We start from the raw sequence: 10,247 nt of genomic DNA on the forward strand, positions 1-10,247 counted from the left end.
CACCTTTAGTCCAACAAATTGCCCCCGGGACTTATTCGTAAGCCTAGTACTTATTCTATCGGGCCTTTTCCCGAACGCTAAGTTACGGGGACGTAAGCACACCAACATCGGTTGTCAAGCGAAGGTGGTGGGGAGGGCAAATACAGGCACACACAAAAATATGTACGTATATAATATATATATACTCACACACAACAGGCTTCTTTCAGTTTCCGTCTACCAAATCTATTCACAAGGCATTGGTCGGCTCGAGGCTATAGAAGAAGACACTTGCCCAAGATGCCACGCAGTTGGGCTGAACCCAGAACTATGTGGTTAGGAAGCAAGTTTCTTATCACACAGCACTCCTGCGCCTATATATACACACACACACACACACACATATATTATATATATATATATATATATATATTATATATATATATATATATAGGTATGTATGTATACTATGTATATCTATATCTATATATATAAACCTGAGAATGTGTGTCTGTCTGTCTGTTTGTCTGTCTGTGTGAATCCCTAAAACTTGAAAACTACACAACCAATTTCATTCAAATTTTACACATGCATTACTTAGGGTCCAGGGAGTTTTAACTTTTTGCCTAGGGCGAGCCCACAGCAATATCATATCTTCTCCACTATTTCAGTATTACATATTAAAAGTGAAACAAAAACATCTCTCTATTGTAATGTCAGATACTTTCACTTTAATACTGAAACTATAAAAGTCAGACTATTATATAAGAGGGATGAACCATTAACAGTGGACACCCTTCGTCTTTTGGTTTCCTGTAGCTTTGCTCTCTTTTACAAACCCAGTGAACATATATTTCCTATTTCAAAGAAATTCAAACAATAGATATAAGACCCAAGTAAAAAAGATTCTCAACAATTCAACTTCTCTGGTTGACATTAAGATGGCCACCCCCAACAGGGGCCTTAACTCTCACATTTTAGAGGTCTATGGCCTTCATTTTTCAGGCGCAAAATCCTTTTAACACCGGTTGTTAAGGACAAACACAAAGATATGCGCACATCGATACATACGTATAGATATAAATATATGTATGTATGTATGTATGTATGTATGTATGTATGTTTTTTCCTCTGTCTTCCCTTCTCGGGATCTTTCCTTCTCCTATGTTTCCGACGAAGAGCTCCGCTCGAAACGTTAAACCCTCCTTCTTCCCTTCTTTCCTGAGCGTCCAATATAACTTTATTTGTTCCACGTCCTCGCGTTGTTGTGTTTTTTTGTTTTTGTGTTTTCTTGTTTGGATTAACTATGTATATATGTATATATTTTTTTTTGTCGCCACTCCTTCATTCTTCCATCTACACACTCTCTCTCACTCTCTCTCTCTTCTCACCCTCCTTATTTCCTTTGTTCCTCCTTTTCTCTCTCTTCTCTTCTCACGCGACCGTTGGCCGACTGCTAGCCCTTTTGCGTTTGACCACGGTCACTGTCACATCGATATTCTTCCCTCTGCCATAAGGCTTAATTCCCAGCACGCCAGCTGAATTCAGTTCGTCTCCAGTCGAAAGACGCCTGTTGTCCTGCTATTATTATTATTATTATTATTATTATTGTTATTGTTATTGTTGTTGTTGCTGTTGTTGTTGTTGTTTTTTGTGGTATTTTTGTATTTATATTCGTGTAACATCGTCCGTTTTTCCGTCCTTCTTTCGTATACATTCGATGCTTTTTCCAAGGAATCTAATGCGCTTAGCTTAGTTTTTCCTTGGGGCTGGCCAGATTGGAGCAATCTAAAGATTAATCAGCCGAAATTGCGAGGATGATCCGGTTCTTTACTGAAGATGAAAGGCTTCGAATGACCCGTGTTTTTTTTATCGTCTATCTGGATGTTTTGTTGTCCCTTTTTTGTATCACCTGTTGCCCGGATATTTTGCGTTCTTGTCCCATTTTGCATTTATTAAAAATATAATATATATATATATATATATATATATATATATATATATATATATATATATATAGTTGAAATCTACAAAAAGACAAAAGACGAAGACAGGTTTTTAAACAACGAGCAGGTGTATTAGTTTGACGCTCGGGAAGGTGAGACAGTCTTTTACGTTTCGAGCCTACGCTCTTCAAGAGAAAGGAACACGATGAAATAAACAGTGAATGTATATATATATATATAATATATATATATATATATATAGTCCGTTTATATTATAGTAGTAGTAGTATAGTAGTAGTAGTGTAGTAGTAGGTAGTAGTAGTAGTAGTAGTAGTAGTAGTAACAGAAAAGAGGAATTTCGATTATCCCCACGTGGTGAGTTGTCATGTATATAAGAAATTAAAGAAGGAAAATATGCACACTTACATAGTTTTAATATAATGTTTAATATATCGACCGGTTTCGCTATCGCTATTCATGATATAATGTTTTACTTATTTGCATATATATTTTTTCTTAAGAAGAAATTTGGTCCGTGTTGTGTGTGATGAAATTCACGAGTGAATGACTTTCCCTTTTTTAATTTCTTATATATATATATATATATATACTCCCCAAAAATGCTCAAGGCCTTGTGCCTAAAGTAGAATAATGATAATAATAATAATGATTATAATTATTATCATCATAGGCGCAGGAGTGGCTGTGTGGTAAGTAGCTTGTTTACCAACCACATGGTTCCGGGTTCAGTCCCACTGCATGGCACCTTGGGCAAGTGTCTTCTACTATAGCCTCGGGCCGACCAAAGCCTTGTGAGTGGATTTGGTAGACGGAAACTGAAAGAAGCTCGTCGCATATATGTATATATATATATATGCATGTGTGTGTTTGTGTGTCTGTGTTTGTCCCCCTAGCGCTGCTTGACAACCGATGCTGGTGTGATTATGTCCCCGTTACTTAGCGGTTCGGCAAAAGAGACCGATAGAATAAGTACTGGGCTTACAAAAGAACAAGTCCCGGGGTCGAGTTGCTCGATTAAAGGCGGTGCTCCAGCATGGCCGCAGTCAAATGACTGAAACAAGTAAAAGAGTAAAAGAGTAAAGAGTAAAGAGTATATATATATATATATATATACATGTATGTATGTATGCGATGGGCATCTTTCAGTTTTTGTCAACCAAATCCACTCACAATTCTTTGATCGTCTACAGTAGAAGGCACATGCGCAAGGTACGTACCATGCAGTAAGATTTAACCCAGAACTATGCGTGGGCAATCAAACCTCTTATCACAACTACGCCTGTACCTAAATTGCTTTTGTAATTCACATCTATGCATTGCTTCTTTAAATTAAATTAAATCAAAATGTTCTAGGACTAGTTATGTTTAATAAAAAAAATAATAATACCTAAGTTTTACATCATCCCCTTCGAAATAGTCACGTTGTGCAGCAGTACACCGGTGCCAGTGTTCCTGCCACTTTTGGAATCCGGCCTGGAAGTCGTTTTCAGTAAGTGAGCCGAGATCTTTCTGCGTATTCGTTCTGGATCTCGACAACGATACTAAAGCTGCATTTTCATCTCGGGGAAGAAATGGAAATCTGCAGGTATTAAATCTAACGAATAGAGCGGGTGCAGAAGCGATGTCATGTTGTTTTTGGGGAGAGAAGCACGGATGAGGAGAGCTCGGTGAAGAATCCAATTCTTCGAGATCTACAGATCCGGTTGCTTTCACCGAATGTCATCCCTCAAACACTTCAAAATATCGTAGAACTCCAAATTGACGTTCTGGCCCTGGGGGCAAATTCTCAATGTACAATACATTTCCAGGGGTGAAGCTCGTGGCAGGACTTCCAGATCGCCAATCGTCTTCCAAGGAAGCTCTTCCGCATTTGAAGCGCCCGTGCCAATTGAAACATTGCGTACGACCCATTATTTCGTCACTGTAAGCTTGCCGAAGCATATTCAATGTCTCTGTAGCAGATTTCCCAAGTTTAACGCCAAATTTTTACCTTGGCTCTTTGTTCCTGACCATGACAAACTCGCAAACTACAGCATACACGCGATCACAAGAACACAAATTTTACAACTTGCGAAGTAAACGCGGCAATGTCCGTCCACTCGGCACACTGCATTTTGGAGTTCACTGCTAGGTCTCACTGCGTATGCAACCGTGTACTACTATCTGTTGGCGCGCTACAGAACAAGCCCGGGAACGTTTTGATACCACCTCGTACAGATAATTCATTTATTTTTCACTATTTGTATAATGTTATTATTTGTATGTCATATTCTGTGTTATTACTATATTTTTGTTCGTGTCTGCACATATAAAAACGTCTTTGTATATATGCTTCGACGTCTATGTATACTTGTAAATGATTATACTATTTCCATGCATTAGTGTATATTTCTTCGTATTTATTTGAATGGCTTATGTATTCTTGTGTAAATATAGTCTGTTAATGTGTCACTGTGATTATTTAGATGTATATTTATATATATTTATATGTATACTTGTGTTGCTAGCTAACGGTTGCTAAACACGTTCTCATTGAAGAGGGGGGTCATTCTAACTTTCTTATCAATACTATATATAATAAAATAAAATACAGAAGAGAATAAACTTGAAATACGTGTTTAATCAGGGATTTATTTACTCTTTGTTTGGGATATCATTAAGGTTCATCGTCGGGTACTTATTAGGTTATTAAAGAACCTAATAAGTACTCTATCTCTATTGCTAATTATACGCAAATATATGCACAAAGAAAATGAAAATGGAAATTTGCTTATTCTATCGGGATTTCAAATCCTATTGATATATCATAAAGAGCTTTTAGTAAATACTTACGATATGAGGGCATGAAGAGATTTATCCTGTTTCTGTATTTATAGTTTTACTGTGATGTTTCAAGTTCAATAACTTCTCCGCAATGCCAAGGTTATAGACAGCCTTTGATCGCTTACAACTTGGTGCTTTATCTAACAGGTGACAGTTAATAGCATGTATGTTTAACAATGGCACATACATTTATATATATATATAAAAGCATTGGCTTTTCACCTAGGCGACTCGTCAACTTAAATGGCCGAAATGCTTCTTTTTTAAATGTGGACTACTGACAATATATACATACATACATTACATGCATGCATACATAAATACATACATACATACATACATACATATATGCGTGTGTGTTATATATATTATATATATAGATATATATACACGCATATATGTATGTATGTATGTATGTATGTATGTATGTATGTATGTATTTATGTATGCATGCATGTAATGTATGTATGTATATATTGTCAGTAGTCCACATTTAAAAAAGAAGCATTTCGGCCATTTAAGTTGACGAGTCGCCTAGGTGAAAAGCCAATGCTCACTCTGTGAACGGCCATAATCAAAACATGAACAAGCAAGAAAAAGCAACAACGCGAGGATGTGGAATAAGTACAGTGTTGTTGGACGCTCAGAAAAGGAAAGAAAGAGGATTTCATGTTTCGAGCGGAGCTCTTCGTCAGAAATATAGAAAAAGTCCAAAGAAAGGAAGACGGAGAAAGAAAATCGCCAATGATACACACGCGGTCACATATTGAAATGAACGGAAGGGAATGGGAGACGAAAAAGTTCTTTCAAGGACAGGAGAGTGCAAGAGAAGAAAACAGCAAAGAAGGGATTGACGATGTTGGAGGAAGGAGTGGAGGTCAGGCTTGGTGAGAGGGTGTGAATGTCGGTCTAGGTGTTATATATATATATATATATATATACATATATTTCAAAATTGGACAAAAATTGACAAAGACAGATGAAGGAACAACAAACAAGGTATATTAGTTTGACGCTCGGAGAAAATGGATATCTTCGACGTTTCGAGCATACGCTCTTCTACAGAAAGGAATGAGATCAAAACAGATGGACAGAGGGAGAAAATGAAGACTAAAAAGGTATTGTTGTAAATATATATATATATGTATGTAAGTACACACACAGGCACACATACACACATTCACACACGTCTATCTATATGTATGTAAGTACATACACACACTCACACACGTCTATATATATGTGTATGTATATATATATATATTGTGCGCGGCTGAAGAAGGCCATAGACACACATTATGCATTGTTATAAATCCGTCTAATAAAGGTCCGAAACATATGTACCACCGAATCCTTGGCATCATGTTTTTATTTTGATTAATATATATATATATATGCTAATTCTCCTTGAAATATTCTAAAAGTATAGTATTGTTGAAACTAGCTCTTAAAAAGGTTTGCAGTCATGCCTATGTAATTAATATTGTTTCGTAGCAACTGCATATACGAATGATTTCCAACTGTTTCACTACAGAGCACACATTTTCAGAGTGAAATTTGCATTTATATATGCTAATCGAGTTTCAGAGATTTAATTCTTCATTATTGTTTTGTTATTCAAGGATGGTGATACATATACGTAAATATATATGTTTTCTTGTTGTATGTGTGTGTGCATGCGAGTGTGCGGGTGCGTTTATTTTTATGTCAAGTTATATAATAAAAGAATTTCCCATTAAACTGTAGGATTAATCACAAATGGAAGGTGTGGAGATGTAGATTCCATGTGCAGTTCATTCAAAGGGGTCTTGTGATGTGAATGAAAATTTCAGTGGATAGAGAGAGGAGAAGAGATGTGCATGTTAAAATGAAGAGAGAAGTCAAAGGAAAAGGTGAGAAAAGAAGGAAAGAAAGAGGAAGAGAAAATGAAAAAAAAGTAGGTGAAAAAATGTGAAAAAAGTGGAAAAATTGTTAGGCGCAGGAGTGGCATAGGCGCAGGAGTGGCTGTGTGGTAAGTAGCTTGCTAACCAGCCACATGGTTCTGGGTTCAGTCCCACTGCGTGGCGTCTTGGGCAAATGTCTTCTACTATAGCCCCGGGCCTGAGTGGATTTGGTAGACGGAAACTGAAAGAAGCCTGTCGTATATATGTATATATATATATGTGTATGTATATGTTTGTGTGTCTGTGCTTGTCCCTCTAGCATTGCTTGACAACCGATGCTGGTGTGTTTACGTCCCCGTCACTTAGCGGTTCGGCAAAAGAGACCGATAGAATAAGTACTGGGCTTACAAAGAATAAGTCCCGGGATCGATTTGCTCGACTAAAGGCGGTGCTCCAGCATGGCCGCAGTCAAATGACTGAAACAAGTAAAAGAGTAAAAGAGTAAAGAGTTGGTGGTCAAGATATTATGAGGGAGATGGCAGAGGAGTAGCGGAGGGGTAGGAACACATATGAATGTAAGTAATGAATATGTGTGAGTTGTGTGAGGTGGGGTGCTATGTTAGACTGGCACTAAGGGATGGTCACAGAAAAAAGTATAGGAGGGGGTTTCTAAAGTGAGTAGTAAACCACAAGACGGAAATGAAGAATACCAAGAATAGTCAAGTTTCTATAAATAGACTTATGTGTTTATTCTACTGACTAATGTGATAGTGTGGGTGGAGGAATCAAAGAGAAAGAAAGAAAGAAAGAAAGAAGTATATATCGATATACGCACGCGCGTACACATGTATATATATATATATATATGTGTGCATGCATTATTATAAAGACCTGCGTGCTTGTGTGTTTAAACCCGTACGCATGCATGCATATATATTTACAATTACGCGTATATATACACACACACTATATATAATATATATATACACACATACCATACACATATATATATATATATAATATATATATATATATATATATATATATATATATATATATATATATGCACGCACTCGCATACCCATAAATACATGCATATACTCATACACGTGTGCACATATACACGCATACATGCACACATACACACCATTCACGCCCCCCATAGACACACACATACACGCCCCCCACAGACACACACACGCATATATATATATATATAATATATATGTATACATATCATATGAACATACATCCCATACGTACGCATAGTAGTCTATATATATATATATAGTATTAAACAATTAAAATAAGATTGGAGAGTTAAAAAAATTAATGGAAAGTCAAATAGAGTTATTGGCGATTGCCTAAATGGTGTCCGGGATATTACATTCGTTCTCCTATTTCCCTCTATACTTCTTGTTTGCTTCCACTTCTAAAATAACTCTTTATATTGAACTCTGTTTAATCATTTCACATTTTCCTCTGTCTAACCATCTCACATCGTCTCTGATGAAGGGTTATCCCTAATATCCCAGAAACAGCTGTAAGATTAACTTTCTCTTAATAAATGTCCTGAAAATTCCATGCACGTTTGGCTTTGTTGTCTCATTTTATTTAACATATACATGCGCATATAAAACCCGCATTAGACTCCTCGCCCGTATCATTATCGAACCGAGAGTTCAACTACAGTCCTTCAATAGCACTTACAATAGCACTTACCTGCCACCTTGGGTCTTCTGGATACCAACACCTCTCATATAACGTTAGTACGCCGGGCGAAATGCTTAGCAGTATTTCGTCTGTCGCTACGTTCTGAGTTCAAATTCCACCGAGGTCGACTTTGCCTTTCATCCTTTCGGGGTCGATAAACAAAGTACCAGTTACGCACTGGGGTCGACGTAATCGACTTAATCCCTTTGTCTGTCCTTGTTTGTCCCCTCTGTGTTTAGCCCTTTGTGGGCAATAAAGAAATATATATATACTTTTATGAAAGTTGCAAAATTATCAAACAATCTGTTACTCAGAGTTTCACTTTCCCGTTCGTCGGGCAGATGTGATGAAAACTAAATCTAAATTGTGATGGCACATGTAATCTAGTGTGGTGTAGTTCAAATACATGAGTAAGCATTTAAAATTTGATTGGGTGGTTGATCTTCAAAACATAGCTGTATAAAATTCATTACCAGTTAGGAGTTTGAGAGTGGGGGAAAATACCAGTAAGGTGTATATAGATATGAATATTATGAGATCGAAAAAAAACTTGCTTAGACCGTGAGAAAAAATCCAGAAAATGATTCATTAATTGATAATAATTCTTTCTATCTTGAAGTGGGATCGCGAGATGGGTGTATAAAAAAAAAGGGTAAAAAATATACATAGATAAAAACATACTGACGTATGTAATTACATACATACGCGCAATTATGGCGCAATATCTACATACATATATGTATGTATGTATGTATGTATGTATGTATGTATGTATGTATGTATGTATGTATGTATGTATGTAGTAAGTCATTATTCAGTTTATATGTATGTACCTAGGTATGTATGTACGTACGTAGGTATGTATGTACGTACGTATGTATGTACGTAAAATATATATATGTTATTATATATACTCTGTATATAAATCCTTTAATTTTGTTTTGCAAGAATTTTAATGTGACATCATTGTTAAAAGCAATATTTTTACTTCGCAAGGGTTATTTCTGCCAGAAAACACACGCGCTTGTTATGGTTTACTTGAGTGTCATTGTAAAACTAATGAATTTATGAATAAATTTATTGACTAGCTTATCACATGGTTTTCAATGATTTCAAGGGTTTTCAAATTTTCGATTGATTTTCATTCCTTCTACTTGTATTTATGTGTATGTGTTGCAGTGTTATTGTTTTGTTCTTTATTGCATCGGCTTGTATTTTGGTATATATTTATTTGGTCAATTCTGTTGTTATTTTAACAGAAAAATGGCTGTGTGTTTGTGTAAGTTTTTCATGTGTATGCATGTGGTTTGAATGTAAGTCACCTTGTAGACTGAACGTGTTTGTATATGTGTATAGAAGTGATTTTAGTCCCTTTAATTTTATTTTATTCTCTTTCTTGCATTATTGTCGTAATTGTGATGTGAGGTAGCTGTGGGGTTGTTGCTACTCCACTCACAATACTTTGATGAGAATTTGTATTGACTAAGAATTTGTTTCCAGTATGTATACCGCTTCTGTAACCTGTTGTAGTGTGGGATATTTTGGATGCACATCAATCACAACGGACAGAATGAAAAGAAAACAATAACAAGGGAACACAGACATTAACAAGGTGTTTAGTCTGACGGGTCACAGGGGAATGATAAAAAAAGTCAACACTAACTCATCAGTAATTACTTAATTGTTTACTTGTATAGTTAACAGTAAACCTAGAGTAAATAACAACTAGTACGTGTTTTTATTGGAACAGTGACCTCTTAAGCACAACAAATATATAAAATGTGTACGCAAATATGCGTGCATAAATGTGTGTATGTGTGTGTGTGTGTGTGTGTGTGTGTGTGTTGTGTGTTGTGTGTGTACGTGTACGTATGTATGTATG

Source organism: Octopus sinensis, linkage group LG7 (assembly GCF_006345805.1).
Source record: "Octopus sinensis linkage group LG7, ASM634580v1, whole genome shotgun sequence".
In the NCBI taxonomy this organism is placed as follows: domain Eukaryota; kingdom Metazoa; phylum Mollusca; class Cephalopoda; order Octopoda; family Octopodidae; genus Octopus; species Octopus sinensis.